Source organism: Pinus tabuliformis, chromosome 8, assembly GCF_031772625.1.
Source record: "Pinus tabuliformis cultivar Carrire ecotype Pingquan chromosome 8, CPIR1, whole genome shotgun sequence".
Classification (NCBI taxonomy): Eukaryota; Viridiplantae; Streptophyta; class Pinopsida; order Pinales; family Pinaceae; genus Pinus; species Pinus tabuliformis.
The window spans coordinates 1741199380-1741207428 of NC_142294.1; positions in this window are offsets into that span (position 1 = coordinate 1741199380).

The window sequence follows — 8049 nt, forward strand, 5'->3', positions numbered from 1 at the left end:
CTGCTTAAATTAATTTTTTACCAAATGAGATTAAAATTTTAGTGTGCCTCTCATTTATCTCCACGTGATTAAAAAAAATGATATTAAAAAATAAAATAAAAAGTATATGAAACAATATAAGATGGAACGATGGGCAACTTTGCACATACAGTTATCCCATCGTTTAATCATAAAACACTTGATTATTGGCATTCTCATCAGCTAGTGGAACAAAATACTCCAAATCCACTAATTCAATTCAATAATTCAAATCGAATTTGTGTTTACGAAATGGATGGGACCTTGTGGGAGTCGATTGGCTCTTAGAGTGGGCTCTCATATGGCATGAAAAGTTCAAGCGATATTCATGTCCCTCTCTTATTTCTCAGTATTTCCAACAAGCGCAGTGTTTCTTTGGCCAGGGAAGAGGAAGAGCAATCCAGGTTTTATATACTCGGTCATATATCCATTTACTTTTTTGTTGGGTAGTTAGATTATATATGAAAGACTGTGTAATTATAATAATTAAAAAAAATTACTATTATTTTGTAATTATAATATATAAGGAGGCTCGAGCACAGGAACATCCGATCAGGAGATCCATTCTCACTAATGAAAGGTGACAATATTAAACTCTTACTATATTCTAAGCTTTTAACTGAATTAAGGGAAGGCGGAGATGCTATAACATACGAAGTGGGTTGAATGTAAAAATCTCGGCGTTTAATAATACAAAGATTGAGTGTGGGTGCGCACATTAAAAACGACCTTAGTACGCCCAAATGTGTCTATTGAAATTTTATTAGGATTCAAAATATTTAGATAGTAATCTTTTATCCTTGCAAACCACAAACCTATGCTCCAAAGAGTGTTGATTTGCTGACTGTGTTGTTCGTGGACTACAATTGCAGTCCAGGCCAATAATTTTCAAAATGAAAAACCTGAGAAGGAAATTAAAGATCATCATGCATAATGAAAGATCATGATGCGTACCATAAATCAGGCCTAAGAATTTTTGTATTATCATGCAATGCAATTGTCTAGATTCTTGCATGCCGCACAATTCTTTACCTTTGAATTGAAGCCAAACAAAAATGAAAGGAGGCATAAATCGGTCGGCTGAGTTTGGTTTCGATTTTTCATTTAAATGATTATTAATTTACCTTATAACATGCAAGATGCACGCCTCTCTAAAATCTCAAACCTTGTTGTCTTAATTAAATTAAATGGAGAAATGTTAGCTCCAAATCAAATCTGAATCGTCAATTTTATAAATAAAAAAAAATCCACCACGGTATAATCAAATGAAATGATGAGAAATTACGTTGGAGTCGTGTTTTCAAATTTATGAGAGCTCTGTTGGGATGGTGTTTTCAAATAAATGAGGATGGTTGGGAATAACATAGAATTTAAAATAAAATGGAAAGGTGTGAAACAAGCCATCAGGCAATTCAACCTATTGCTCTATTGTTGCTAAATCATTAAAATAATAAACAAAGGTGTGAAACAAGCCATCAGGCAATTCAACCTATTGCTCTATTGTTGCTAAATCATTAAAATAGTAAACAAACAGTTCTGTATGATAAACTTAAAACTAAATCCAATGTACTAGTCATTATATATAAATTACAATGAAGAATTCATAAACAACATAAAAAAACTCGTGTCATCTCCAACATTTACAATTTTAGGTTATTAAATATTAAAAAAAATAACATTTTAAATATTAGTTATTATAAATATTAAAAATAACATTTCAAATATTAGTTATTATAAATTTATAATAGTTATTGTTCTAAATAAATAATATATTTTAAAAATATAAAAATAAACATGGTGATTAATAATAATGAATTTAAAAACAATATTATTAATTTAAAAACTATTAATAATTAATACAATATTAATCATTTTTAATAATATATTTCATTTCTTTAATATTATAAACCTAAGTGATTAATAAATCTAAGGATTTAATCTTTTCAGTTTATTAATTCCATAGCCACGATAATCAATGTTCTAAAATTGTGGTCAACCTATAGTCAACCATATTTATTTTAGCGAACTAGGTTTATTTTAGGGTTTATACTTTTTATTTTAGAATTTATATACGTTATGTTTTATAATATCAATCCCTTTGGTTTAATATTATTTCCTTGGGTTTATAACACATTTGGGTTTTAGAATTATTCCCTTCGATTTATAATATCAATCCCTAATGTAACGGTTTGTATTCCTACGGTATAATATTATTCATAGGGTTTATAATATTAATCCTAGGGTTTAATATTAAAACTAAATCCAATGTATTAGCGTTTTATATATAAATTGCAATAAAGAATTCATAAATAAGATTAAAAGAAACTCATATGTGATCTCCACCATTTACAGTTTTAGGTTATCAAATATTTAAAAAAATTAACATTTTAAATATTAGTTATTATAAATATTAAAAATAATATTTTAAATATTAGTTATTATAAATATTAAAAATAACAATTTAAATATTAGTTATTATAAATTTTTAATAGTTATTATTATAAATAAGTAATATATTTTAAAAATTATATAAATAAAAATTATCATTGATAATAATGAATTTGAAAAATATTAAATAAAGATATAGAAGAAGGAAAGGGTCATCAAGTGGGAGAGTGATGGAGGCGTTTCAGAGTCCTAGGGTTTCAGAGGAGAGCTTCTGCGCCGATGCAGCTTCAAGAGATCTGACATGCAATGGATCGGCTAGACGCCTGGCCACTGGATACCCTGGAATCACTGGTTCTTGTTGGTACTGGGTCGGATCTGCTAAGGAGAAGGTTATCAATGGTTCGAAGCGACCGATGTGCATTCCCTCTCGCAGGGTGCACGGAGAGTACCTCAGGGCGGCATCAGTCGCTTGCCCGCAGTCTGTCACTCCAAAACAACAGGTTTTTTTTTCTGTCTTTTCTTGATACGCCCCCCTGCGTGAATGCTTTTCTTTGGCATGGCAAAGCTATTTACGTCTATGGAGGAAAGAAACAGTTGGCAGTTCCCATGCCCCTTTTCGATGCGTTGTGGATTCGATCTGTTGACCTAGGGCGGTTTTTAAATGGTAGAGCCGTAGATCAGTTATCGGATGGGAATAGTGAACTGTTTTCGCGGCGTATGGAGGTTCTTATGCGCTTTGTAGCGCAGATCTGGGCTCCAACTACCTCGACACTGCATTTAAACAGAGGACCTTGCAGATACGGGATGAAACTATCAGATCTGTCCATTTCTAGGCAGCAGGTTATGGAAAAATATAGTAGATCCGGGGTGGAGTTACTAGATCGGCCAGAAGCAAAATGAAAACACGCCAGATCCAGAATACAAACCCGAAAAATGGGATCTGATCAAGACAAACACAACAGATCTGAAACAAATCTTCATTAGATCCACAGAAGGCAAGCACATTTGTGTGCAGATCTGGGAACAGATGAGTGTGTTGGAGCTTAAAAAAGAGATCCAGGATAAACTAGGAATCCCAGCTGCTCCCCAAATCCTAATATTTTCTGGGATATGCTTGCAGGAGCAACACCCTCTCCAGCATTACAAGGTTGCAAAAGACTCAACTATTATCCTCAGTCACCGATTGAGAGGCGGATCCAAGGGAGCTACCTCAAAACCTACAGGAAACTACCGAGATGCAGCCAAAGGGAAAGAATCTCCAAAGGGGAAAGAACCCACAGATGCCAATATACCTCCAGGGCAGTATATCGTGGATCAAATGCCAGAGAGTCCCTCCATCTTGCTGGATACTCCAGAGGTAAAGTGTATATTCTCAGATCTACAAAAAAAAGCTGTTATTTGTAGATTTAATGGCTTCTGGCCTAGAACGGATGCTTTGTACCAATGGATCCACACAGTATGGACCAAAGACTGTCATATCCACCTCTGCTCGAAGGGTTTTTTCATAGTAACCTTCCTTGTAGCAGAAGAAAGGGAAAAAATATTCAATGAAGGACCATGGTTCTGGGGCAGTGCGGGATTGTTTGTTACCCCATGGTTCCCGGAGTTTGATGCAAATACTATGGTGGTGTCAAGGATGCCAGTATGGGTGAGGTTGCATAATCTCCCGCTACATTTTTGGCATTTCAAGACCTTAGCAGCTATAGGGAATACCCTTGGAAGAATGCTAAAGATTGACACAGAGAGGCACATAAAAGGAATTTTTACGTTCGCTAGGATATGTGTAGAGGTAGACCTTAGCCAAGGATTACCTGAAAGCATTTTTCTGAACTTCAACAATATACAGTGGAAACAGCCTTTGGACTATGAGAATACAGCATTCAGATGCAGGGGATGTCAACAAACAGGCCACCTGTTCAATGCATGCAAAAACCTCAACAGGGGCAAGCCACAGCAAAGAAAACCCAAAGGATGGCAGAATATAGATGATGTAAAAAAGAAGAAAGCTGCGGAAAAGAAAGCTCCTTCGGTAACAGAAGACGAAGAAACAGAAGCAGAGGAGGATGATATCACCATAGAGGAAGATGAAATAGAAAACCAGAAGGAAAAAACAGCAGACAACAAGGCTTCACAATCTCACTCAGAACAGACAGAAACACAGCAAAATCAGACAGAGAAGATAAACATGGATCAAAGCATGGGAGGCATCAAAAGGCATCATCATTCAAATACTTCAGACTCAGACAAAGAAACAGGGCCTCCGAATGAAACAACACAGATAGTCATTGTTTCGACCGAGCCCACTCAAGGAGAATGGTGCAAGGTCGAAAATAAAAAGGGGAGAAAAACTTGAAGTGTGAGTTTTTACTCACAGCCGGAATTCAGTTTTTTCAACCCTTTTTCTTTCTTTCTTCTCTCTTCTTTTCTTTTCTTTGTGCACGTTAGTTTTCTAACGTTGCGTGGGGTGCGAAAGCACTTGAGCCCTCGTGGCAATCACTGAATGCTTCATTGCATCTGCTAGTGTAACTTTTCATTAATTCTTTAATAAAAGGTTACCGTTTTTTTCCTCGGGAAAAAAAAAAATGAATTTGAAAACAATATTATTAATTAAAAAACTATTAATAACATCCTTAATACAATATTAATCATGTTTAATAACATCTCTTATTTGATTAATATTATAAATCTAAGTGTTTGCGTGGGGTAGCTCAAGTGGCAATGGCCACGGAAATGAAGTCTCACCAAACCGGAGATCTTGGGTTCGATTCTTGTGCTACCCTCCCCGGAAATGGGGTGAATAACGGACATGTAAAAACTCGAAAATGAGAAGGTCTTACCTAAGTTTACAAAAAAAAATATTATAAATCTAAGTGATTAATAAATCTAAGGATTTAATCTCTTTGGTTTATTAATTTCATAGTCACCATAATCAATGTTCTAAAATTGTGGTCAACCCATAGTCAACCATATTTATTTTAGTGAACTAGGTTTATTTTAGGGTTTATAATTTTTATTTTAGGATTTATATACCTTAGTTTTATAATATCAATCCCTTGGGTTTAATATTATTCCCTTGGGTTTATAACACATTGGGGTATTAGAATTATTCCCTTGGGTTTATAATATCAATCTCTTGGGTTTATTAATGTAAGGGTTTATATTCCTATAGTATAATATTATTCATAGGGTTTATAATATTAATCCTAGGGTTTAATATAAATCCCTTGGGTTTATAATCATGGTCAACCATGGTCCAATGTCACATTGTAACAAAGATTGTCTCAATATGAAAATCAACCATGGTCTACCATGGTCAACCATAGTCCAACATGGCATTGTGCCAAATATTGTCTCAATATGAAAATCAAGCATGGTCAACCAGGGTAAACCATGTCTAGTTTTTAGGTTTTAATATTTATCTTAGGTTTTATATGTCTTGGGTTTATAGTATTTATCCATTGGGTTAAATATTATTCCCTTGGGGTTTTAGTATTGATCCCTTAGGTTTATTATTCCCATGGGTTTATAATATAATTCCATTGGGTTTATTAATCTGAAGGTTCATATTCCTAGGGTGTCCTATTATTCACACGGTTCATAATATTAATCCTTAGGTTTAATATCAATCCCATGGATTTAATTAATTAAATTGGGTTGATAATATTCATCCCTTAGGTTTAATATTACTCTCAACCATAGTCAGCCATGGTCAACCATAGCTAACCATATTTATTTTAGTCAACCATGTTTATTTTAGGGTTTATAATATTTATTGTAGGGTTTATATAATTTAGGTTTATAATATTAATCCCTTGGGTATATATTATTCCATTTAGTTTATAAAATATTAGGTCTTAAAATTAATCCTTGGGTCTAATATTAATCCTTGGGCCTCATATAAATCCCCTTGGTTTATAATAGTGGTCCACCATGCTCCAACGTAACATCATGACAAATATTTGTTAGAAAACTATATATTACACAGCAATGGAACACATAAAATATTGCAGAAATATAAACACAAAAAACGCATAAAACAAGAGAGACACAGATATATGTGGTTCACCCAGTGTGGGCTATGTCCACAGAGAAACATCCAGTCCTTCTTTTATTATATTATCCAACAAATTGAAGAGATACAACCTACAACAAATCCGTTGTAACTCTCTCTTCGCTCTCAATCTCCTCTCTCTTACTCACTCAGAATACAGATATGCATAGACACAATACAATTCCCTCATATATAGTGAGGGGTTGCCTTCTAGGGAAAAAAACCCTAAGTTAAACATAACTTCTACCGTCAGATCATCCACCTAATGAATGGCCCAGATTGACTAGAAATTACTAGACTTTTACAAGGCAATTTTACATCTATTTTTAGCTTCGAGGGCGCTGCCCTTGAACCCCCGCCAGGGGACCGATGGCCCCTAGACCCCCCAGCCGAGGGGACAAGTACCCCCCGCACCCCCCTGCATGGAGGGGTGTACAATCTTCCTGGGGTATACATCCGGCTAAAACCTTTGAATACAGAAGATAATCAAGCTCCACACCCAACAATATTTTCTCAATATGAAAATCAACCATGACCCAACATTGCATTGTGAGAAAAGATTATCTGCATATGAAAATAAATTGTTGTCAACCATGGTCAACCATGTTGCAACGTAACATTGTGACAAATATTATCTCAATATTAAAATCAACCATGGTAAACCATGATAATTTTAGGGTTTACAATATTTATCTTAGGGTTTATATGTCTTGGGGTTATAATATTTATGCCTTGTGTGTAATGTTATTACCTTGGGTGTTTAGTATTGATCCCTCATGTTTATTATTCCCATGGGTTTATAATATCAATCCCTTGGGTTTATTAATCTAAAGGTTCATATTCATATGGTGTACTATTATTCATATGGTTCATAGTATTAATAGTGGGTTTAATATAAATCTCATAAATCTTCAAACAATAGTCAACCATGGTCAACCATAGTCAACCATATTTATTTTATTCAACCATGTTTATTTTAGGGTTTATAATAATTATTTTAGGGTTTTTATACCTTGGGATTATAATATTAATCCCTTGGATATAATACCCATGGTCAACCATGTTGCATCATCGCCTTGTGATAAAGATTGTATCGATATGAAAATAAACCATGGTCAACTATGATATTTATGTTAGGGCTTATTTACCTTGGGTTTATAATATTAACCCCTTCGGTTTAATATGATTTACTTGGGTTTGTAATCCTTTGGGATTTTAGTATTAACATGTTGGGTTTATTATTCCCTTGGGTTTATAATATCAATATCTTGGGTTTATTAATCTAAGGGTTCATATACATAGGGTATAATATTATTCATAGGCTTTATAATATTATACATAGGGTTTAATATAAATCCCTTGGGTTTATAATCATTTTCAATTGTAGTCCAACATCACATTATGACGAAGACTGTCTCAATATAAAAATCAACCATGGTCAACCATATTCAACCGTGGTGGTAAATCATTGGGTTTATTCATAGGGTTTATAATATTAATCCTTAGGTTTAATATATGCTGCAACGTTGCATTGTGATAAATATTGTCTCAATATGAAAATTTACCATGGTTAACCATGATAATTTTAAGGT